This window comes from Salmo salar, chromosome 12, assembly GCF_965601325.2.
Source record: "Salmo salar chromosome 12, fSalSal1, whole genome shotgun sequence".
NCBI lineage: Eukaryota > Metazoa > Chordata > Actinopteri > Salmoniformes > Salmonidae > Salmo > Salmo salar.
The window spans coordinates 58,460,698-58,487,402 of record NC_138302.1 but is presented as its reverse complement, the minus strand read 5'-3'; the positions used below and the strand labels follow the sequence as shown (position 1 = coordinate 58,487,402).

Sequence of the window (26,705 nt, the reverse complement as noted above, 5' to 3'; positions counted from 1 at the left end):
ACAGCAGTTATGCAGCTCTCATCAGGCTGAGCCCCTGACATCGATGGTTTACCATTTGAGTTCCTTAACCTGTTAGGGCTAGGGGGCAGTATTGACACGGCTGGATAAAAAACGTACCCGATTTAATCTGGTTACTACTCCTGCCCAGTAACTAGAATGTGCATATAATTATTGGCTTTGGATAGAAAACACCCTAAAGTTTCTAAAACTGTTTGAATGGTGTCTGTGAGTATAACAGAACTCAAATGGCAGGTCAAAACCTGAGAAGATTCTGTACAGGAAGTACCCTGTCTGACCATTTCTTGAACTTCTTTGCCATCTCTATCAATTACAAAGGATCTCTGCTATAACGTGACACTTCCTACGGCTCACATGGTCTCTCAGAAGGCGGCAAAAAGCTGAATCGTGGCTTTGCAGGCTCTGGCTGAAACAAAGTAGCGCGTTTGGGTAGTGGCTGGTTACAGTACTGTGAGACTCAGGCTCATGCCCGCGTCGACCGAAAGCTTTCTTTTCCTTTGTTTTTTAAGAGCGAGGCTTACTGGTTTCTCTGTGCCAGGGGTAATGAAGGGTCCCACGACAGCACTGTCTGCGTATGCAGCTGACGTGACAGTTTTTATTACAGGGGGTGAAGATGTTAACGTTCTCTCAAACGCTCTAAAGGTGTATGAGGGGGGCCTCAACTAGAGTGAATAGGGAAAAGAGCGAATCGCTGTGGGCAGGTCAGACAGGCTCCGCGGTTACCAGGGGGGCTTCAGTAGGGCAGAGATGGGATGAAGACTTTGGAGTTTTTTCTAGGCTCTGATGTCTTTCCGAAAAAGGACTGGGAGGGTGTAGTGGAGAAAGTGTGTGCCAGATTGTCAAGGTGGAATTGGGTGCCACCCCAGCTGTCTTATAAAGGAACGGTGCTAGTTGCCAATAATGTAGCTGCCTCTACCCTGCGGCACAGACTAATGATTTTACAGCCACGGGGGGGTGATGCAAGGGCTTCAGAGGACCCTAGTCAATTTCTTTTGGTCTGGACAACATTGGATTAAAGCTGCGGCCCTTTACCTGCCACTGCATGAGGGTGGGCAAGGCCTGGTGGACATTTCTTCCAGGATCATGGCTTCAAGCAGCCCAGAGACTGTTGTAGTGCTGCAGCCCAGACTGTGAAGGCCCCTGAAGTCGGGGGCCTTCACTCACGCCGCAAACTTACCCAAGTAAAACTGACTATCCTACCGATCCCCGACTTCGGCAATGTCATCTATAAAATTGTTTACAATACTCTACTCAGCAAACTGGATGCAGTCTATCACAGTGCCATCCGTTTTGTTACCAAAGCCCCTTATACAACCCACCACTGCGACCTGTATGCTCTAGTTGGCTGGCCCTCGCTACATATTCGTCGCCAGACCCACTGGCTCCAGGTCATCTATAAGTCTATGTTAGGTAAAGCTCACTGGTCACGATAACAACACCCACCCGTAGCACGCACTCTAGCAGATATATCTCACTGGTCATCCCCAAAGCCAACACCTCCTTTGGCCGCCTTTCCTTCCAGTTCTCTGCTGCCAGTGACTGGAACGAATTGCAAAAATCGCTGAAGCTGGAGACTTATATTTCCCTCAATAACTTTAAACATCAGCTATCTGAGCAGCTAACCGATCGCTGCAGCTGTACATAGTCCATCTGTAAGTAGCCCACCCAATCTACCTACCTCATCCCCATATTGTTTTTATTTACTTTTCTGACCTTTTGCACACCAGTATCTCTACTTGCACATCATCATCTGCTCATTTATCACTCCAGTATTAATCTGCTAAATTGTAATTACTTCGCTACTATGGCCTATTTATTGCCTACTGAGATCTTGCCATTTGCACACACTGTATATAGACTTTGTTCTTTTCTATTGTGTTATTGACTGTACGCTTATTTATTCCATGTGTAACTCTGTGTTGTTTGTGTCGCACTGCTTTGCTTTATCTTGGCCAGGTCGCAGTTGTAAATGAGAACTTGTACTCAACTAGCTTACCTGGTTAAATAAAGGTGAAAAAATAAATAAATAAATAAATAAATTTACCTGATCACTAGTTGGTTCTCAGCTCTGGGAGAGGTTCTCTTCCCAACAGTTTATATTTGGGCTAAAGTACAGGTTTAGTAGAAGGGGTGTAGTTATCTTGCTTAATTTTGTGTCAGGGGCAGCTAAATTAGCAATATGGAAACCACGAAAGAACAGTACTCGGGGACAGGGGTCTGTGGATGTGGTGGGAATGCTGGAGGGGATGTTGGCAGCGAGACTGAGGGTTGAGTTTGCCTATTACAAAATGGTTAACAATATTGATCTGTTAATGAGAATATGGCGAATTCAGAGGCTGTGTTCAGTTACTGTGGAGGAAGATTTGCTGTTGTGTTTATAATTGATGTGTAACCATGGTTTTGTATGAGTGTTTATCGTGTTGTGGGTTCCCAGACCCAATAAAGGTTATTTAAAACTCAAACTCTCTCTCTCCCATCATCATAGCTGTGTGTGTGTGTGTGTGTGTGTGTGTGTGTGTGTGTGTGTGTGTGTGTGTGTGTGTGTGTGTGTGTGTGTGTGTGTGTGTGTGTGTGTGTGTGTGTGTGTGTGTGTGTGTGTGTGTGTGTGTGTGTGTGTGGTGGGGGGGAGCATTGTGACATGTCTACCCTCCACTCTGCCCACACACTCTCCCAGATCCTGCAGTAACATGATGGCTTAGCCAGGTTTGCCCTGCACAACAGTCACTTCCATTCCTGTCACACATGTAGTACACCCCCCCCCCCCCTCTCTCTTTTTGTGAAGACAAATAGAGCCCTGTTGACAAAACAGGTTGCTTTATGGCAGTGCCATGTTACTGTTACCATGGTGAGTTGTCATGGTGTGTTATGCTGCTGAGTGGTTGTGTTGTGGCAAACCGTAGCTCTGTAATGTAACCGCTATAGAGTGAACGGAGGAAAATATCTTCATGCAACCATAAGAGCGGAATGGTGTTATAGCTAGTGTTTGTGTGCAACCACCGGAGAGGGGAATGGCGTCGTAACTAGATTTAGATTAGAGACCGGGGGCTAACTGAATCACTCAAGCATGACGTCAGGTAGGCGCACAACAACCTGATCACATGACCCAGGCATCCAAGGCTCCTAACGGACGCTGACTAAGGCATGGAATTGCCTAGGACTTCAACAGTTTTTCAAACTCATAGAAATATAATTGCTAGAATTAATATTCCTGCTCGAGTCAATGGGTTTGTAATTCTGTTTCTGCGAGTTCATGCAGCTGTTAGACTAGTTTGAACTGACTGACTGCATACCTGAATAAACACATTCAAAATAGCATTTTTTTTATCAATCACTTGAGAAAATCTTCACTTGATATTTAATTAGAGGGTTCACTCGCCTTTTGTGAGTCTGTTTTCATTTCCGAGGTGACTAAGACTAGAGGTATCTGGAGAGATGACGGAGATGTCTGTACACAAACCTCAATCAATGACAAGCACAGTGATTCATAAAAAAATCGACAGTCTGGGAGACTTCAAGAACAGTTCTACACTGTGTTTATTAGGCACCAAGAGATTACCTTGTAAATTAGAGGCATGTTAAACATCACTATTGGGTTCATGCGTGGGAGCTGGTGTGGTTTGGTTCTGGTTAGATAACTCACCCTGCGCTACTTCAGACGTTTTCTACCCCAGAGTAATGTAAAGCAGAGGAATTCACAGGCTCCCTCATATCAATAATGAATGGAGAGATGTATATTAGCTGACACATGCAAAGAGAGGAGAGGATAGGGCTGAGGGCTTGGTCTCACTCTAGCTCTCTCTAAGCAACATTGTTCACCCTTCAGCAACAATAATGCTTTGACTCACTGCCACCCCCTCTGATGACCCTGACTGTCAGTCCGTCCGCCACTGAGGACACAGCAGAGCCCTGAGCATACACCCTACAGACAGGGGCCTTAAGAAAGACAGACGGAGGCAAAAAAAGGCCTAAAACGTATTAGGATAACTTGGACTGACTTGGGCTTGCACTAGGGCTAGTGTGGACTTTTTAATTTGTTATTTCTACTGTAGTATTACTGACATGTTAGAGATCATAACGGTTGTTCGATGGGTCTTTGACTCCCATCTGAGAGGAAATCATCCATCCAGACAAGACAAGCTCCAGCATGGCCTCTCCTGCTGAGTAGGCCTAATCTGCTGATGTGATGTCTGGCAGGGGGGTCTAGAAGATCTCAGCCTCCGTCTCCTGCTGCTGAGACCATATGTGAATTGATTGCCCCCCATCTATCTTCAGAGTTCTTTCTGTTAGGTGACCTAAACTGGGATACATTTAACACCCCGGCAGTCCTACAATCTAAGCTAGATGCCCTCAATCTCACACAAATTATCAAGGAACCCACCAGGTACAACCCTAAATCTGTAAACATGGGCACCCTCATAGATATTATCCTGATCAACTTGCCCTCCAAATACACCTGATTTCAATCAGGATCTCAGGGATCATTGCCTGCATCCGCTATGGGTCCGCGGTCAAACAACCACCCCTAATCACTGTCAAACGCTCCCTAAAACACTTCTGCGAGCAGGCCTTTCTAATAAACCTGGCCTGGGTATCGTGAAAGGATATTGACCTCATCCCGTCAGTAGAGGATGCCTGGTCGTTCTTTAAAAGTAATTTCCTCACCATCTTAAATAAGCATGCCCCAGAAAAAAAAAAGACCTAAGAATAGATATAGCCCGTGGTTCACTCCAGACCTGACTGCCCTCAACCAGCACAAAAACATCCTGTGGCGGACTGCACTAGCATCGAATAGTCCCCGCGATATGCAACTTTTCAGGGAAGTCAGGAACCAATACACGCAGTCAGTTAGGAAAGCAAAGAATAGCTTTTTCAAACAGAAATTTGCATCCTGTAGCTCTAACTCCAATAAGTTTTGGGACACTGTAAGGTCCATGGAGAATAAGAGCACCTCCTCCCAGCTGCCCACTGCACTGAGGCTAGGAAACACTGTCACCACCGATAAATCCACGATAATCGAGAATTTCAATAAGCATTTCTCTAAGGCTGGCCATGCTTTCCTCCTGGCTACCCCAACCCCGGCCAACAGCTCCGCACCCCCCGCAGCTACTTGCCCAAGCCTCCCCAGCTTCTCCTTCACCTAAATCCAGATAGTCAATGTTTTGAAAGAGCTGCAAAACCTGGACCTGTACAAATCAGCTGGGCTAGATAATCTGGACCCTCTCTTTCTAAAATTATCCACCGCCATTGTTGCAGCCGCTATTACCAGTCTGTTCAACTTCTCGTATCGTCGGACATTCCTAAAGATTGGAAATCTGCCGCGGTCATCCCCCTCTTCAAAGGGGGTGACACTCTAGACCCAAACTGTTACAGACCTATATCCATCCTGCCCTACCTTTCTAAAATATTTGAAAGCCAAATTAACAAACAGATCACTGACCATTTCGAATCCCGCCGTACCTCCTCCGCTGTGCAATCCGGTTTCCGAGCTGGTCACGGGTGCACCTCAGCCACGCTCAAGGTACTAAACGATATCATAACCGCCATCGATAAAAGACAGTACTGTGCAGCCGTCTTCATCGACATGGCCAAAGGCTTTCGACTCTGTCAATCACCGTATTCTTATTGGCAGAGTCAACAGGCTTGGTCTCTCAAATGACTGCCTCGCCTGGTTCACCAACTACTTCTCAGATAGAGTTCAGTGTGTCAAATCGGAGGGCCTGGCCTGTTGTCCGGACCTCTGGCAGTCTCTATATGGGTACCACAGGGTTCAATTCTCAGACCGACTCTTTTCTCTGTATATATCAATGATGTCGCTCTTACTGCGGGTGATTCCTTGATACACCTCTGTGCAGGCGACACCATTCTGTATACATCTGGCCCTTCTTCGGACACTGTGTTAACTAACCGCCAAATGAGCTTCAATGCCATACAACACTCCTTCCGTGGTCTCCAACTGCTCTTAAACGCTAATAAAACTAAATGCATGCTCTTCAACCGATCGCTACCCACCCGCCCGACTAGCATTACTACTCTGGACAGTTCTGACTTGAATATGTGGACAACTACAAATACCTAGGTGTCTGGCTAGACTGTAAAATCTCCTTCCAGACTCATATTAAACATATCCAAACCAAAATTAAATCTATAATCGGCTTTCTATTTCACAACAAAGCCTCCTTCACTCACGCTGCCAAACATACTGTCACGCCCTGACCTTTGGAGATCCTTTATTCTCTATTTTGGTTAGGTCGGGGTGTGACTAGGGTGGGCATTCTAGTTTCTTTATTTCTAGGTTGGCCTGATATGGTTCCCAATCAGAGGCAGCTGTCTATCGTTGTCTCTGATTGGGGATCATATTTAGGCAGCCTTTTCCCACCTGTCGTTTATGGGATCTTGTTTTTGGTACTGTGCTGTGTAGCCCTACTAGACGTTACGTTTCGTATTTGTTGTTTTTCGGTATTAATTTATTAAATTAAAATGTACGCCTACCACGCTGCACCTTGGTCCGATCCTTCCATCAACGAACTTAACACATACCCTCATAAAACTGACTATCCTACCGATCCTCGACGATGTCATTTACAAAATAGCCTCCAACACTCTACTCAGCTAACTGGATGCAGTCTATCACAGTGCCATCTGTTTGGTCACCAAAGCCCCATATACCACCCACCACCGCAACCTGTATGCTCTCGTCGGCTGGCCCTCGCTACATATTCGTCGCCAAACCCACTGGCTCCTGGTCATCTATAAGTCTTTGCTAGGTAAAGCTCCGCCTTATCTCAGCTCACTGGTCACAAAAACAACACCCACATGTAGCACGCGCTCCAGCAGGTATATCTCACTGGTCATCCCCAAAGCCATTACCTCCTTTGGCTGCATTTCCTTCCAGTTCTCTGCTGCCCATGACTGGAACGAATTGCAAAAATCACTGAAGTTGGAGACTTATATCTCACTCACTAACTTTAAGCATCAGCTATCTGATTAGCTTACCGATCGCTGCACCTGTACACAGCCCATCTGTAAATAGCCCATCCAACTACCTACCTCATCCCCATATTGTTTTTATTTTATTTTTTGCTCTTTTGCACACCAGTATTTCTACTTGCACATTTTCTGCACATCTATCACTCCAGTGTTAATCTGCTAAATTGTAATTTCATTCGATACTATGGCCTATTTATTGCCTTACCTCCTTACACCATTTGTACACACTGTATATAGACCTTTTCTATTGTGTTATTGACTGTACGTTTGTTTATTCCATGTGTACCTCTGTTGTTGTTTGTGTCGCACTGCTTTGCTTTATCTTGGCCAGGTCGCAGTTGTAAATGGGAACTTGTTCTCAACTGGCCTACCTGGTTAAATAAAGGTGAAATAAAATAAAAGTGTTGACCTCTCCTCTCTTCTGCGCTCCTCTCCTCCCTTCCTTCTCTCTCCCCTACTCTACCCTACTTTCCTGTCATGTCCTCTCCTCCCCTCCATCTTTCTTCTCCTCTCCTCTCCACCCCTCCTTTCCCTTCTCTCCTCTTCTCCCTTCCCTCATCTCTCCTCACACTTCCTCTCTCCACTCCACCCCTCCTTTGCCTTCTCTCCTCCTCTCCCTTCCCTCATCTCTCCTCACCTCTTCTCTCCTCTCCGCTTCTCTCCTCAACCTTCCATCGCCCTCCTCTCCCTCCCGTATTTCACCCACTCCTATTACATTAACAGGCCCAGTGTGTCTCTGAGGCTTTACTGTATTGATTCACTGCTCCTTCCAGCAATCCCCTTAAAGGGAGAATGAGCTGCTACTAATGTGTGGCTGCTACAATAGGAAGGGAGGGGGGTTTTAAGTGAAAGCTGCTGGACTGTTTTCAGACTAAACTGAGATGGAGAGACGGAGGAGAAGATTGCCAGAGAGAGAGAATGGAGAAATAGAGAAGGACCGAGAGAGAAGGGAGGGGGAGAGCGGGGGAACAAACAAAGAGAGAGGGGGGGGGGGGGGGGGAGATAAAAAGGGAGAGTAAGAGAGTGAGAAGGGGTAGGGAGGGAGAGAGAAAATGGGGAGACAGCTTTAAGCACATTGAAGGGTTTCACTTAAATAATTGAGGAAGGAGCATGGAGCAGTCCTCTCCTCAGATTAAAATGGACTTGGAAAATGCAGCCACTCTCTGGATGAGATTTGTTATAAAATACCAACAATCCTAACATCCGTAAAAAATAAGCAATAACCACATTAATTATGATTCTGCATTTGAATCAATTATTAACTTTACTGTGAATGTTTAATATAATTAAGTGTTTTTTTCATGCATCCTCTTCATCCTCTTACCAGTATTGTACAGTCCCTGTACTCCTTATCCATGTAAATATACGATTTTGGAATGAGATGCTTAAACGTCAGCGTGTACAGTAGCGTGCAGTGGATTCGGAATAAATATTCAGACCCCTTGACCTTTTCCACATTTTAATACGTTACAGCCTTACTCTAAAATTTATTAAATTGTTTTTCCCCCTCATCAATCTACACACAATACCCCATAATGACAAAGGAAAAACAGTTCCTTTGAATATTTTTCAAATGTTTTAAAGAAAAAAAAAAAATATATCACAACTACATAAGTATTCAGACCCTTTACTCAGTACTTTGTTGAAGCACCATTGGCAGCAATTACAGCCTCGAGTCTTCTTGGGGATGATGCAACAAGCTTGGAACACCTGTATTTGTGGCGTTTCTCCCATTCTTCTCTGTCAGGTTGGATGGGGAGCGTCACTGCACAGCTATTTTCAGGTCTCTCCAGAGATGTTAGATCGGGTTCAAGTCCGGGCTCTGGCTGGACCACTCAAGGAAATTCAGAGACTTGCTCAGACACCACTCCTACGTTGTCTTGGCTGTATGCTTAGAGTCATTATCCTGTTGGAAGGTGAACCTTGCCCCAGTCTGAGGTCCTGAGCGCTCTGGAGCAGGTTTTCATCAAGGATCTCTCTGTACTTTGCTCTGGAGCTTTATCAGAGTGACCATCGGCTTCTTGATCACCTTCCTGACCTAGGCCCCACTCCCCGAATGCTCAGTTTGACTGGGCGGCCAGCTCTAAGGAAGAGTTTAAGAGGCCACTGAGTTTTTGGGAACCTTTAATGCTACAGACATTTTTTTTTGTACAGTACCCTTCCCAAGATCTATGCCGCTACACAACCAGTCTCGGAGCACTACGGATAATTCCTTTGACCTCATGGCTTGGTTTTTCTTCTCTGACATGCACTGTCAACTGTGGGACCTTATACAAATCATGTCCAATCAATTGAATTTACCCCAGGTGGACTCAAATCAAGTTGTAGAAACAGCTAAAGGATGATTAATGGAAACAGGACGCACCTGAGCTCAATTTCGAGTCTCTTAGCAAAGGGTCTGAATACTTATGTAAATAAGATATTTCTGTTTTATTTGCAAACATTTCTACAAACCTGTTTTCTGTTGGTCATTATGGTGTATTGTGGGTAGATTGATAAAAAAACAATTTAATACATTTTAGAATAAGGCTGTAACGTAACAAAATGTGGAAAAAGGGAAGGGGTCTGAAGAATACTTTCCGAATGCACTGTATATGTTTAGAGTGCGTGGGCCACTGTGCAGCCCAAAAGATCTCACGGTTTGACCAATTTGATTTCAGATTCTGATGTTTACCCATGTTTATCCAAACATACATTTTTGAAGTTGCTCCAAACGTCCAATTTCGATGTGTTTTTGACAGCCTGGGTTCCTCCTTTTGCTGCAGTTCCTCCGCCATTCATCCGAAAGGTTATGGGTTAAGGTTTGGCATAGTGTTAAAATAAAAACAACTCCACGGTTAGGGTTAAGGCATTCATTCTGAATGGTTAAGGGTTACTGTTTGGGATAGGGTTATAACAAACAAAAAAACTAGTCTCTACCACTATGATAGAACCCTTCAACCCTCGGAGCCGGAGCTCGTGGCTTACACCGATTCGCCATCCCCGTCCACAACACCTTAGCAAAACCCAGGCATACTTGATGGTAATAGTGCTCAACGTTGTCCCTAGTGGCGGGTTTTGAAGGAATATCCTGATGTCCTTGTGACATGGATGGACGTCCAATTTCGAAGTGAATCCTGAGCGAGCTGGCTAGCACAGCCACCCACCCTGCCTGCTGTGTTTCACAGGTCACGTCCCAAATGGCACCATATTCCCTTTTTAGTGCACTACTTTTGACCAGGGTCTATCGGGAAGTAGCCCACTATATAGGGAATAGGGTGCCATTTGGGATGAATTTAACAGAGTTCCTGGTTAATAGAGCACATAATCAGAACTTTGCCACCAGCTGCAGCAGAAGAGAATGTCTGCTCTGCCTCTACATGGGCAGGGCTTTAGCCTTTCAGAGCCACACACACACACACAGCTCAGTAACGCACCAACACAAACAGGCACGCACGTGCACTCACACACAGTGATGTCGCATACACACGCACAGCAGACAGGGGCTTCATTTGACACCACGTTTATCTGACTATTAGGCTTAAATACATTTCGCAGGTAGAAATGTACCAAGGATTTACCCAGGTAGGGTGAGGCTAACACTAAGGAAGTGTGTGTGTGGTTGGATAAATTGTTTCCCCTGATGCTGGCTGCTGCTGCCAATCCTCTGATGCCCGTCCATCCGATCGTGCCGTGCTGAACTGTGAAGCACTGAGGGACTGGTGTGTGTGTGTGTGTGTGTGTCTGCGGGTGCCTGCGTGCACATGTGTGTATGTATGTCAGGCAAGCTAGTGACCTCTAACTGGACGGCATGGTGCAATCCAAGCAGAACTGTCACACTCACAGAGAGGGAGGGAAAGAGGGCCACGCCTGCCTAGAAACAGCAGCTGAGCAGCTTGTGTTAGCTGTGCTTGTCTAACTACATTCTGACAACACAAGGACTGCACTCTAGTCTAGATATATATTACAGAAACTAAGACATCCCATTTAGATTCCCTGAATACGAGGACAATGAAAAAGTCCAAGGGTGAATTAATTTGCTGGCTACATTTCAGGCTCTGATGTTTGTCGTTTTGTAGGGTGTATGTATTTCAGTGGTAGAACTGAAGTAGGTCACTGCGGTTACCAGCCCAACACAGGTGGACAGACACACACACACAAACACAGGCTCCCCCAAGCTAAAATGTAACGCTCCTTCAATGTTAGTGGAAGTGACAGCCCCGCTGCAGCGAACACAGATGTGACGTTGCCTGAACATTAGTAGAGTTGACAGCAGGTCAGGGGTGATGGGGAGGGGTGACGGTGAGGTGTGATTGGAAGGGGTGAGGAGGGGAGGGGAGGGGTGATGGTGAAGGGAAAGGGAAAGGGTGAGGAAGTGGGTGACAGGATGGGTGTAGTTAACAGCACAGCTGATGACAGATGACTCCCAGGTGGGAGGACAGAGATGGAGAAGTGACATCCTCAGACAGCACACACAGACCAGTGGTGACTGGAGGAGGAGGAGCGGGAGAAAGAGAGGTGACTGCTGGTCTATTTATAGCTGAGCCTGTGATGCCTCGTGCTTCTGTGTGTGTGTGTGAAAGAGAGAGAAAGCCAGAGCCTCTGTTGTATGCAGAGCATGCTAATGAGGGAGCACTCTGCCTGCCTGCAGCTACAGAATGTGCTCATCTCTATCTAGCCCGTGCTTGCCTCGTGGCTAACTGGTATGCAGTGTGTACCTTCTCTTCTTCCAATCTGCATTGTGCCGATCCCATACCAGGCTGGTGCAGTCAAGCTTAGCCTGTGTGCCTTACCACATGCACCCACACAAACACCTGCACAGTCACACGCAGGCACACAAAAAGACACACAAACACATACACACAAATGCACATGCGCACACACACTAGGGCTGCATGATTTGGACAAAATATCGAATTGCACTATTTTGGGCCAGATATTGCGATTTTCAATTAATGAATACATACTGTGCTAACTGAATACAAAAAAAAACTAATGAAACAAATCTTTTCCAATGTTGTTATAGGCTACATATGATAATACATATGATTACTACACCTACAGTACCAGTCAAATGTTTGGACACACCTAATCATTCATTTTTCTTTCTTTTTAATGTTTTCTACATTGTAGAATAATAGTGAAGACATCAGCTAGAAAATAACACATATGGAAGCATGTAACCAAAGAAGTGTTAAACAAATTAGAATATATTTTATATTTGAGATTCTTCAAAGTAGCCACCCTTTGCCTTGATGACTGCTTTGCACACTCTTGGCATTCTCTCAACCAGCTTCATGGGGTAGTCACCTGGAATCCATTTCAATTAACAGGTGTGCCTTGTTAAAAGTTAATTTGTGGAATTTCTTTCCTTCTTAATGTGTTTGAGCCAGTTGTGTTGTGACAAGGTAGGGGTGGCATACAGAAGACAGCCTATTTGGTAAAAGACCAAGTCCATATTATGGCAAGAACAGCTCAAACAAGCAAAGAGAAATGACTGAAGGTCAGTCAATCCGGAAAATTTCAAGAACTTTGAACGTTTCTTCAAGTGCAGTCACAAAAACCATCAAGCGCTATGATGACACTGAATCTCATGAGGACCACCACAGGAAAGAAAGACCCAGAGTCACCTCTGCTGCAGAGGATACGTTCATTAGAGTTACAAGCCTCAGAAATTGCAGCCCAAATAAACGCTTCACAGAGTTCAAGGACCAGACACATCTCAAGATCAACTGTCTCAGAGGAGACTGTGTGAATCAGACCGTCATGGTCGAAATGCTGCAAAGAAATCACTACTAAAGGACAACAATAAGAAAAATAGACTTGTTTGGGCCAAGAAACACGAGCAATGGACATTAGACCGGTGGAAATCTGTCCTTTGGTCTTATGAGTCCAAATTTGAGATTTTTGGTTCCAAACACCCTGACTTTGTGAGACGCGGAGTAGGTGAACGGATGATCTCTGCATGTGTGGTTCCCACCGTGAAGCATGGAGGTGGAGGTGTGATGTGTGGGGGTGCTTTGCTGGTGACACTGTTTGATTTATTTAGAATTCAAGGCACACTTAGCCATGCTGGTTACCACTGCAGCGATACGCCATCCCATCTGGTTTGCGCTTAGTGGGACAATGACCCAAAACACACCTCCAGGCTGTGTAAGGGTTATTTAACCAAGGAGAGTGATGGAGTGCTGCATCACATGACTTGGCCTCCATAATCACTAGACCTCAACCCAATTGAGATGGTATGGGATGAGTTGGACTGCAGAGTGAAGGAAAAGCAGCCAACAAGTGCTCAGCATATGTGGGAACTCCTTCAAGACTGTTGGAAAAGCATTCCTCATGAAGCTGGTTGAGAGAATACCAAGAGTGTGCAAACCTGCCATAAAGGCAAAGGGTGGCTACTTTGAAGAATCTGAACACTTTGTTTTGCTTACTTAATCATTCCATATGTGTTATTTCATAGTTTTGATGTCATCAGTATTGTTCTACTATGTAGCAAAAAATATATATATAAGAAAAACCCTTGAATGAGTAGGTGTGTCCAAACTTTTCACTGGTACTTTACAAATAAACACACATTCATTTTTTAACATGATCATCCATATATAGTGTGCTATCATTAATTAATGAATAACATTATGATTTCCTATTTCCAATTTTACCATTTTATGAGTAATAAGTAAGTTAATTCTTTATTCAGGCAGCCAAAGGCTGCAGATGGAATAGGAAGCGTATGATTGTGTAATAATGTATAAGTAGGCTCAATCAAAAAATGGCGCCAGAGCAGAAGGCAGACGTTTCACGTGCCCCCAACCGATTGTGTTTTTTTTGTAAGTTTATCTGCGTTCATAACATATTTTTTTACTATTTTTGTACATAATGTTGCCGCTGCCGTCTCTTATGACCGAAAATAACTTCTAGACATCAGGACTGCGATTACTCACCAGGGACTAGCAGAATCATTTTTCTTCTTTCACGACTCTGACGAACCCGAGGCGGAGGATATATGGCTCCCTCGGGAACAGGCCCCGACCCCAGTGATCTGCGTGAAGAGGAGGCGGAGAAAGAGAGGCCGGAGGACGGGCTGCCTTCTGAGGAGTAGGAAGCGATCGAATAAACCCCCACTCCCCTCAATTCTGCTCGCAAACATACAATCTTTGGACAATAAAATGGACGAGTTATTGGGAAGATTAAACTACCAACGGGACATTAAAAACTGTAACATCTTATGCTTCACGGAGTCGTGGCTGAACGACGACAATATCAACATACAGCCGGCTGGTTATACGATGTACCGGCAGAATAGAACAGAGGTGTCTGGTAAGACAAGGGGCAGCAGTCTATGTATTTTTGTAAACAACAGCTGATGCACGATATCTAAGGAAGTCTCGAGGTATTGCTCGCCTGAGGTAGAGTTTCTCATGACAAGATGCAGACCACATTACCTACCGAGAGAGTTTTCATCTATATTCTTTGTAGCTGTTAACATACCTCCACAGTCAAAGGCTGGCACTAAGATAGCATTCAACGAGCTCTATTCAATGAGCAAACAAGAAAACGCTCAACCCAGAGCGCTCCTAGTAGCCGGGGACCATAATGTAGGGAAACTTAAAAAAAAACAGGTTTACCTAATTTCTATCAACATGTTAAATGTGCAACCAGAGGGAAAAGAACTCTGGACCACCTATACTCCACACACAGAGACGCATACAAAGCTCTCCCTCAACCTCCATTTGGCAAATCTGACCATAATTCTATCCTCCTGATTCCTGCTTACAAGCAAAAATGAAAGCAGGAAGCACTAGTGACTAGCTCAATAAAAAAGTGGTCAGATGAAGCAGATGCTAAGCTACAGGACTGTTTTGCTACTACAGACTGGAGTACGTTCCGGGATTCCTCCAATGGCATTGAGGAGTACACCACATCTGTCATTGGCTTCATCAATAAGTGCATCGATGATGTCGTCCCCACAGTGACTGTACGTACATATCCCAACCAGAATCCATGGACTACAGGCAGCATCCGTACTGAGCTAAAGGCTAGAGCTGCTGCTTTTAAGGAGCGGGACTCGAACCCGGAAGCTTATAAGAAATCCCGCTATGCCCTCCGACTAATTATCAAACAGTCAATACAGGACTAAGATCGAGTCATACTACACCGGCTCTGACGCTCGTCGGATGTGGCAGGGCCTACAAACCATTACAGACTACAAACAGAAGCACAGCCGAGAGCTGCCCAGTGACACGAGCATACCGGACAAGCTAAACTATGTCTATGCTTGCTTCGAGGTAAATAACACTGAAACATGCATGAGAGCACCAGCTGTACCGTAAGACTGTGTGATCATGCTCTCCGCCGATGTGAGTAAGACCTTTTGACAGGTCAACATTCACAAGGCCGCAGGGCCAGACGGATTACCAGGACCCCTCCTGTACTCCCTGTTCACTCATGACTGCACGGCCAGGCACGACTCCAACACCATCATTACATTTGCAGATGACACAACAGTGGTAGGCCTGATCACCGATCATGCTCCCTGATCATGCCCCCATTCTCATCGATGGGGCTGCAGTGGAGCAGGTTGAGAGCTTCAAGTTCCTTCGTGTCCACATCATCAACAAACTAACATGGTCCAAGCACACCATAACAGTCTTGAAGCAGGCACAACAAAACCTATTCCTCCTCAGGAGACTGAAAAGATTTGGCATGGGTCCTCAGATCCTCAAAAGGTTCTACAGCTGCACCATCGAGAGCATACTGACTGGTTGCATCACTGCCTGGTATGGCAACTGCTCGGCCTCCGACTGCAAGGCACTACAGATTGTAGTGCGTACGACCCAGTACATCACTGGGGCCAAGCTTCCTGCCATCCAGGACCTCTATATCAGGCGGTGTCAGGTGAAGGCCCTAAAAATTGTCAAAGACTCCAGCCACCCTAGTCATAGACTGTTCTCTCTGCTACCACACGGCAAGCGGTACCGGAGCGCCAAGTCTAGGTCAAAGAGGCTTCTAAACTGCTTCCACCCCCAAGCCATAAGACTCCTGAACATCTAGTCAAATGGCTACCCAGACTATTGACATTGCCCCCCCTCCACACCACTGCCACTTTCTGTTGTCATCTATGCATAGTCACTTTAATTAACTCTACCTACATGTACATACTACCTCAACTAACCGGTGCCCCTGCACATTGACTCTGTACCGGCACCCCCTGTATATATTATTTTTTACTGCTCCTCTTTAATTACTTGTTACTTTTATCTCTTATTCTTATCCATAATTTTTGAAACTGCACTGTCGGTTAGGGGCTCGTTAGTAAGCATTTCACTGTAAGGTCTACACCTGTTGTATTCGGCGCATGTGGCTAAAATGTGATTTGATCATTATTACAATTGAAATTATAAGTCAAATTTTCGTAAAAAACATGTAACACGTAGCCTACCGGATGCAAGGTGCAGTCTGTGTCCAGAACATTAGAGTCTGGTCCAGCCATTCAACACGATATTAAACTTCTCCCTTAATTTTGTTATACAGTGTGTTGGGATGGTGACTTGGCAGAAATATGTGCGAGATAGAATCTCACCTCCAGCTTATTTATCATCTTCTTAAAGCCGTCTTTGGTGACTATGTAATAGGATAGGTCAGTTGCTTCCAAGCTTTTCTGGTTACTCTACAACCACCTGAATTTTGCTCTGCCTGGAGTACCCCTGAAGTACCCCCTCATGTGCATTTTGGTCTGATGAGTCTTAAGTACCCCCTGTGGCTAGGCCATGTACCCCCAGGGGTCCTAGTACCCCTAGTTGGGAACCACTGTAATAGGTAATATGATTTCTATGTGTCTGCGGGATGTTTTTTCTTTGGGTGTTACATTTAAACGCATTTGTAATCAATGTCTGTTTAACGTAGGTGGCTGGTTGTGGCTAAGGGGCTTTGCTGCTGTTGGGTGCTTTTTTTCACAAAGCAAAATGTCGTAAAGTAGGGTATGGTTATTTATTCAAAAGAAGTTGTCACCACAACTCTGAGGCACTTTTTGCACAACACAATAATTTGGTTGATATAGGTTTGCCTGTAGCAGAAATACTGCCATACCACTGAAGAGGTGCCCTTCTTTTGCACCGAATCGACGTTACCGTTAACACTAGCAGCACTCATGTTTCCGACACACACTCAGAGTGCCCTTTCTCTCCTCACTAGCATCTAACTGCGCACTCTAAGCGGTTCGCTTTTGATTGGCCAGCATGTGCATGCCATGTAGAGAGTGAGAGAGCCCGCTTGTGATTGGTCAGCATCCTCTGTGCATGTACAGTGCCTTCGGAATGTATTCAAAGTATTCAGAACCCTTGACTTTTTCCATATTTAATTACGTTACAGCCAATTCTAAAATGTATTAAATATTTTTTTCCTTCAACAATCTACACACAATAGCCCATAATGACAAAGCAAAAACTATTTTGCTATTTTATTTCAAATAAAATAGTGAAATACCTTATTTACATAAGTATTCAGCCCCTTTGCTATGAGACTCGAAATTGAGCTCAGGTGCATACTGTTTCCATTGATCATCCTTGAGATGTTTCTACAACTTGATAGGAGTCCACCTGAGGTGCATTCAATTGATTGGACATGATTTGGAAAGGCACACACCTGTCTATATAATGTCCCACAGTTGACAGTGCATGTCAGAGCGAAAATCAAGTCATGAGGTTGAAGGGATTGTCCCTAGAGCTCCAAGACAGGATTGTGTCGAGGCACAGATCTGGGGAAGGGTACCATACAATTTCTGCAGCATTGAAAGTCCCAAAGAACACAGTGGCCTCCATTATTCTTAAATGGAAGCAGTTTGGAACCACCAAGACTCTTCCTAGAGCTGGTCGCCCGGCCAAACTGAGCAATCCGGGGAGAAGGGCATTGGTCAGGGAGGTGACCAAGAACCTGATGGTCACTCTGACAGAGCTCTAGAGTTCCTCTGTGGAGATGGGAGAACCTTGCAGAAGGACAACCATCTCTGCGGCACTCCACCAATCAGGCCTTTTAGCGGTCAGACCGAAGCCATTCCTCAGTAAAAGGCACATGACAGCCCGCTTGGAGTTTGCCAAAAGGCACCTAGACTCTCAGATCATGAGAAACAAGATTCTCTGATCTGATGAAACCAAGATTGAACTCTTAGGCCTGGATTCTAAGTGTCACGTCTGGTGGAAACCTGGCACCATCCCTACTGTCAAGCATGATGGTGGCAGCATCATGCTGTGGGGATGTTTTTCAGCGGCAGGGACTGTGAGACTAGTCAGGATGGAGGCAAAGACGAATGGATATAGGTACAGAGAGATCCTTGATGAAAACCTCCTCCAGAGTGCTCAGGTCCTCGGACTGGGGCAAAGGTTTATCTTCCAACATTACAAAGACCCTAAGCACACAGCTAAGACAATGCAGGAGTGGCTTAGGGACAAGTCTCTGAATGTCCTTGAGTGGCCCAGCCCGAGCCCGGAGAGACCTGAAATTAGCTGTACAGCAACGCTCCCCATCCAACCTGACAGAGGTGAGAGGATCTGCAGAGAAGAATTGGATAAACTCCCCAAATGCAGGTGTGAAAAACATGTAGAGTCATACCCAAGAATTATTGATGCTGTAATCGCTGCCAAAGGTGCTTCAACAAAGTACTGAGTAGAGGATCTAAATACTTATGTAAATGTGACATTTAAAAAAAAAAGGTTTTGCTTTGTCATTATGGGGTATGATGTGTAATTCCTATTGAAATCCAGACATTCTGAATATTTATTCACCCACAATCTGCATTGACTACCTAAAGCATCTAAACAATAGATAGAAATGGAACAACCATTTCAGTAGCGGGTGCAATAAATCCAAGTAACAGATTGGATTAGAAAAGGTATGTTACATACATTTGAGTAGTATACGATTAATTAGCCAGCGGCTTCATTTTACCAGGCAAGTCAGTTAAGAACAAATTCTTATTTTCAATGAAAGCCTAGGAACAGTGCCTTGTTCAGGGGCAGAACGACAAATTTGTACCATGTCAACTCAGGGATTCAAACTTGCAACCTTTCGGTTACTAGTCCAACGCTCTAACCACTAGGCTACGCTGAAGTTCTGAGTGAATGCACATTTGAGCCCCCCAGGATGGTCTATTTACTTTGTGCTGTTATAATGTATGCTATGAAATCCCCTGATTTCATTGGGGCAGTCCCCCCTCATAGCAAATAGCTTGCAAAACAATCCAAGCAATTTTCACATGGTCTATGTGCCCACGAAGCTCCAGGCAGTCACTGAGGGGCAGAGTATTAAATAACTGAATAGTTTGTTTTCAACAATATATTTTTGAAACAGGAAAAGTTACACATTTACCACATTTTTATGAGCATTTAAACATTAAAAAAACAGATATACAGTACCAGTCAAAAGTTTGGACACCTACTCATTCCAGGGTTTTTCTTTTATTTTTACTCTTTTCTACATTGTCAAGCGTGTGCAAAGCTGTCATCAAGGCAAAGGGTGGCTACATCGAAGAATCAAAAATATAAAAATAACACTTGTTTGCTTACTACATGATTCCATATGTGTTATTTCATAGTTTTTATGTCAACTCTTGAATGAGTAGGTGTGTCCAAACTTTTGACTGGTACTGTATATTTTTTACCAATCACAAGTGGTGCGCTGTCTCTAACGCCATAATAGGCGGGCCGCAACTGCAATGTACATGCAAAAACAGATATTAAAACAAACATAAAAAAATGTACCTGCAATAGAATATGCTGGGAACATAATAATGATGGTGATGGTTTTGGTTTTGGTTCAACACTGGTTATTAACACCCACACTGAGTTACTTTAACTTCTGAATCAACACTAGAAATGTTACACTCGAAAATGAACACTAGGTAACACTGGCCAATTTGGTGTGTGTGTGTGTGTGTGTGTGTGTGTGTGTGTGTGTGTGTGTGTGTGTGTGTGTGTGTGTGTGTGTGTGTGTGGGGGGGGGGCATTCATGTGCCCGTGTGTCTATGTGTTCTGTCTGTTGGCTGTGGGTTTGTGATTAGCCGCTTTAGAGTTAGAGGTTCAGTTTGATGTTGTCTGCTTTCTCTTACCTCCGCTTTGACATCGCGCCGTGTGCGCAATCCAGGTAATTGAATAAGCTGCCACTTGAGATTGGGAGAATAATTTTAGCCGGAGAGAGAGTTCATCCGTGCGGGTAAATATTCATGATCACACAGCAGAGCAGCTGAGCGAGGAGAGCGTGAGAAAAAGAACGTTTTTTTCAACCAGTCAGCGACGTTGTTACACAGCATCATTGTATCACTGTATGAGCTTCACGCTCCACTAACAGAACCGTTTTTTTTACCCTGTTAATTGGTGTCATAGCACTAACCTGAGACAAAATCTGCTTTCATCGAATGCCTCTAGATGCAGTATTGAGGTTCGAAGTTTCAAGTGCTTACCTATTTATATTAGAGGCATTAAGTGCAGCATAAACGTCCTCTACTCTCAAACTCTTCAGGACATCTTTACTTGTATATGTAAACATGTATATGTGTTTCCTTATCTGCGAATCTGTGTATGAATAAAACTGTCCATATTGAACCGAACTCCTTTCACAAGAAATGTGAAATCTTACAATAGCCGTGCTCCTGTTGAAATTATATTCCCTTCCTGTAGCTAGCACACGCAAGTGACTGTAGCTAGCCCAGGCATTCTACATTATAATTATTTTAGTAGACACTCATACCCAGAGCGACTTACAGGAGAAATTAGGGTTAAGTGCTTTTCTCAAGGGCACATCAACAGCTTTTCACCTAGTCGACTCAGGGATTTGAACCCAACGGTCTTAACGACTAGGCTACCTGCCGTCTCTCTCACCCACACAAACTCTAGCGCTATTGAAGGTACCTCCTACGCATCTGAGAGAACAGAGACTGTAAAGACTGCCAGCCTATCCTTCATGTGATTCACACAGCAACAATGGCTGATGAGAGCTGCACATAATGTAAACTATTGTCAATGTGAACCCCAATGGCTGTTAAGGTCCCTTCTCCTGATAATAGCAGGTAGGAACTAGGGAGTGGGCACTGTACTGTAAATTGATGGGAGAGCAACATTTCAGCATTATGATCATGCAATAGATAAAATCTAAAATTCTGTTATACAACTGTACTGTTGGGGCTAATAAATAAATAATGTCTTATGAATATGATTTTCCCCACTCAAATCTCAATTGGAAACCCAGGCTATTGTCGACATGAACCCTACGCATCGACGGGAGAACAAAACAAAACCGATTAAATGCCAAATTCTCTTATGTAACAGTAGAGTCTAAAATAAAAAAATAATACTAATGCTATTCCTCCCACTCTGAATTTGAGACCCAGAATCTTCAAAAAACGAATTTCTGTCAAATGTATTTGAGTTAGGCTATATTTATGTACTTTGTAAGTACAAATACATTAGTTACTGAGTGTATACTATTATTTGTTACAAAAAACATACGGGCCCTGTTCAAAAGTAGTGCACTATATAGGGTGTATTTGGGACACAGCCTGTGTGTTATCTGATCCATATGAGATGTGATTATGTGAATAATATTAATGTTTGCCACATTCATCCATAGTGTCCGTAACCGTTCAGCAGCACCCAAGCAGCCTTTTGAGAGGAGCTGAGAGACTGAACTCTGAGGTGTGATTATCATCACATTTGTGATGACGTGTGATTATCACCTCCTGTGGCAACCTCTTCAGCAAGGCAAACGATCATCCAAGTACCTAAAATGGTAAATGTTAGTTAGCATGTGAAAGAGATCTGCAAGGCCATCTCATCTCATTGCTATGCGTGAGCACAATACAGGCAAAAGCACATTTACATTCTCTGTCTCTGACTGCGTTTGCTGAAGCCCGACAATTTCTGCCAATTACGTCTGATTGTGCTTTCATTAAATAAACTCCAGGTGGTGTTTGAGTCGTCTACTGGCACAAACTCACTCAGAACGCCTCTTCAATGCCTCACGCCCCCGCGAGGCCACCTTTCTAGGGAGAAAATATGCCATTCACTCCATCACCATCAGAAAGGCTAAATGATTTGTGTTTGATCTGGATGGATGCGTTTGATAGAGTAGCTTGCTCGTTGCTTGTAGTGGCTAAATGAACGCACACACTTACTAAGGACTGTCACACGCCTCTGAGAGAGCCATTTCGTCAGGTCAAGTGGTTGTCCAACCCTGTTCCTGGACAGCTACTCTCCTGTAGGTTTTCGCTCCAACCCTACTTGTAACTAACCTGATGCAGCTGATTAACTAGCTTGGGGGTAGACGCTGTCTGGAAGCCTGTTGGTCCGAAAGCTGATGCTCCAGTAACGTTTGCTGGACAGTAGCAGAGTGAAAGGTCTGTGGCTTGGGTGGCTGGAGTCTTTGGCAATTTTTCGGGCCTTCCTCTGACATAGCCTGGTATAGAGGTCTTGGATGGCAGGGATCTCGACCCCAGTGATGGACTGGGCTGTCTGCACCACCCTTTGTAGCGCTTTGAGGTCAAGGGCGGTGCAATTGTCATTCCAAAGTTACCTCGGAGCTCTTGAAAACAGGGATAAGGGTGGTCGGCTTGTAACATGTTGGGATTAAAGACTGGGACAAGGAGAGATTGAAAATGTCTGCGAAGACACATGCCAGCTGGTCTGCGCATGCTTTGAGAACGTGCCCTGGTGTTCCGTCTGGCCCGGTGGTCTTGGGATTGTTAACCTGTTTAAACTTTTTGTTCACATCGGCCATGGAGATTGAGATCACACAGTCATCTGGAAAAGCAGGGGCTTTCACACAAGGCACAGTGTTATATTCCTTGAAGCGAGCAGAAAAGGCATTTAGCTCGTTTGGGAGTTCTGCGCTGCGGTAGCTCTAGCCTTTAGCCCAGCGCCGATGTTGCCTGTAATCCTTGGTTTTTGTTTGGCATACGTTCTTATAGTCACTTTGGGGAGGTCATCTATGCACTAATTGATAAAGCCTGTGACTGTTATGGTAAATTCCTCAATGTTATCGGATGAACCCTGAAACATATCTTAGTCTGTACTAGGATATGTTTTGGGATTCATGTATCCTCGCGTCTGCTTCGTCCGTCCACTTCCGTGTTGAGCGCATCACTGGTACTTCCTGTTTGAGCTTTTGTTTGTAAACAGGCAGCAGGAGAATGGATTCATGGTCAGATTTGCTGAAGGGAGGACGAGGGAGGGTCTGAATACTTTCTGAATGCACTGTATAATAAGAGTCTGGTAGCAGCAGTTGTGATGTGTGTGTAGCATGAATGTATATGTGAGTGCATGTGTGCTAAGGTGCAGAGAATCAAAGCAGGTGGTCAGTCCAGTTCAAGTGTTCAGTTAGTTACCTGTAGATTGGATGGAGAGGTATCGCTCAAGTCGCAACAAAATCGAATATAACGTTGCGTATAATATTCCGAATGATGCAATTTCATGTGCACAGCAACTAAAGTCCTGCATCACTATACTGAGAACTTTTCAGTTTCTAAAAGGACGTATTTGGGTGTTTTTGGAGCCTTTATTCATGCCCCCATACCACACAATGAGAAAGAGGAAGTGATTTGGTGTTTGGGTTAAGTTTCTCAAAAACATGTGGGAAAAAATGGTGTCTTGACCCTTCTATTAGTCCACTGTTGATAAAGTCCCAAAATGTTTTGCATGTCAGAAATAGTTTGCTGTTTTGGGAAACTAGATCTTACAGGCAAAATTATGAACGCGATCTGCTTCGTCTATTACCTCGTGCATAAGTTGACTGCAAGTATTTCAAAAAAAAATACAAATATCCACATTCACAAAAATGTTTACAGTATTGACGATATTGGAAAATCATACCGAGGGTATTTCAAAATACCACGGGATACCGCCCAACCCTACTCCCACATTGATACTGAATACTGCATTGTTGGGAATGAGCTTGTAAGTAACATTACACTGTACTGTTCTACACCTGCTATATCCTGTGCATGTGACCAAAACACTTTGAAACTTGAAACTTTTGACCCGAGAGAGCCATATGGGCCCTGATCAAAATTAGTGCACTAATACTGTATAGGGAATAGGGTGCCATTTGGGATGCAGCTGAGGAAAGGCTGGCTTACTGTCACTGTCATAGTATCATTTTCCATATGAGGTACAGTCAGTCAGTCAGAATACTTCCCTTCAGCATTATCAAAATGGTTGAAAGAAAATAATGAAGGGAGAAGAGCAGCCAATAAAATTAGGTCTTTAAACGGGGCAATCCGTAATTGGCACATCCATTTTTGGACTATTAAATTAATGACATACAGCCATTGTTGTTTTATTTATATCCTGGATTTCCCCTTTAACAGAAAAGCATCCATCATAAAGAATGAAAATCATCAAAGATCCTTCAAATACATTTAATTACTGCTCAACAGACATTAGACAAACAACCGAACCGCAGGCCATTAAATCTGGTGAGACCTTGTTGTTCTCTATGCAGCCTCAGAAAATCAGGCATGGGAGGTTGAATTTTTGCTCCTGTCATATTGAACACTGTGGTAAAAAGGCGTCAGTTGTCAGCAGAAGAGCCATTCTGCTGCTTGTCAGCAGTGATGTATTGACTGCTATGACAAGATGGTCAATGGAATAGAGATTTAGTACGCTTTAATGGCCAGACTCTGATTGCTCTGCGCTGGTGTGTTAATGTGTACAATAGTCATCTGTGCATGTGTGTGTTTGTGTGTATGCACATTTGTGTGTGTGTGTGTGTGTGTGTGTGTGTGTGTGTGTGTGTGTGTGTGTGTGTGTGTGTGTGTGTGTGTGTGTGTGTGTGTGTGTGTGTGTGTGTGTTCCAGACAAATCGTAAATCAATCTGAACAGGTTAGCTCTTTGGTACAAGCAAGCGGCCCTGACCTAAATAAAATAACACGTTGTGTTTACTTACTAACACTGCAGCACAGCCTACCATTTCTATGGCCCCTATCTAAAGGGCCAAAATAACATACAGAAAGCGATGATATTGAAAATATAGCGGTGTTTTCTTTGTCTGCAGCTCTGCAGGGCTTAGAGCATGTTTAGAGGGATTGCACACCACACTACCACCGCACAGTGTCCTCATTCATGACATGACCCTCCACTAGCGGCTCTACTCTGCTCCGCTCTGCCGCCCGGCAGCACAGGAAAACTAGGTTAGCCATCTTCAAAGGATGAGCAGGAAAGAATCTAAAGCACAGTGAATTTGTGGGGAGGCTATGGGAGGATTCAGAGGGGATGTGCTTTATCTCAGCGTGAGACAAACCTCCAACAAATGAAGGTTCGGAGAGAGAGAGAGAGAGAGAGAGAGAGCGAGACAGAGAGAGATGGAGCATGGCTCGGGATTTACGATCAATCTTTAACTTCACATTGTAACCCATTCTGCATTCACAATCTGCCATTAAACTTCAGTTGAAGGAAAACACATCAGTTTGTGTTTAAATATTAAAAGTAAGCACCATTTGTTTAATTGCACCTGAGGATACGCCATTGGGTTTGCAACCTTTCAGATTTTATACATTAATGACAAAGAAAAGAGTAAGAACTTCTTCGCTCAGACAGAAATGAAGTTGTTTCAACAATTCATTGGTTTCCGAGGGCCACGTGCATTAAATCAAAATGGGAGAGAAAGAGATTCTTCACTTGTGTGGTTGCTAATGTATTAAATTATGAAGAAATGTAAATGTATCTTAACTCTGGCTCTGAATGCTTCCTGTGATCAGACTTTCATTAAGCTCCTGGAAGAAGAATATATTAGCGCTGCTATCTGCTCTCTTAGTCTCAGCGTTCCCATAGTCTGTTGTAAAAGTGAAGCAGTGCTGCGGGGAGGGAGAGTTATTTTCTGACACGGGCACCCTGGTGTCCACCATTATCCTCTAACAATCTCAACATGTCACTCTTAATAGGGTGGACATTGAAGAGCTAGCTCTCTAGGGGAAGGCTATAAGACAGATAGGCCTGTGATTTACCAGCGGTGTATTCATTACGTCGATTCTGTTGCAAAACGTTTAGTCTATTTCAAAATGTTTTGCAACAGAAACTGTTTACTCAAAATGGAAAATGTTTTGCTACGAAAACATGAGTTTCTATTGGACAAATTCAGGTAGGTCCCTCACAGTTCCGTTTGCTTCCGTTTGGTTCTTAAAATGTAAACCTTTACCATTATGCAAGACGTAATGAATATACCCCTGCTTTGGCTTTATGATATCTCCCTCTTGAACATAAGTGTGTTATTTTATATTAATGTGTTATTTTATATTAATTCACCTGATGTTATTTTATATTAATTCACCTGATGAACTGCTTTGCTTTATCTTGGCCAGGTCACAGTTGTAAATTATAACTTGTTCTCAACTGGCCTAACTGGTTAAATAAAGGTGAAATAAAAGAATAAAGGCTGTTTCAGCCCAAATAAAAGAATAGGAAGAGCCTGTTTTGTAATGGAAAACAGGCCCTCTAGTCAAGGTAAAAATACAGACAGCTACAGTAGCAAAATCTGTACAGCTGCAGGTATAGCCTAAACAACAGTAGCAAGTGCTGCACTGTTCTTGGCCTTGGTGTTGTTTTTGTTTGTTCTTTTTACTAGGTGAGACTTTGCTCATGAGGACAACACCTCACCCAGCAGGCAAAACTGTCTGCAACATCATGATGACGTCATTGCAACCAGTCAGTTTTGCCCACTGGGAAAGATCTAACAGTAAT

General features: G+C 44.1%; 1 protein-coding gene across 4 annotated transcripts in view; it reads right to left on the bottom strand.

Annotated features, from left to right (window-relative positions):
• The window catches only part of LOC106565329 (calcium-dependent secretion activator 1), a 160,940-nt gene that overhangs the window by 69,990 nt on the left and 64,245 nt on the right, over positions 1 to 26,705 (bottom strand). The gene's annotated exons all lie outside the window — the stretch shown is intronic.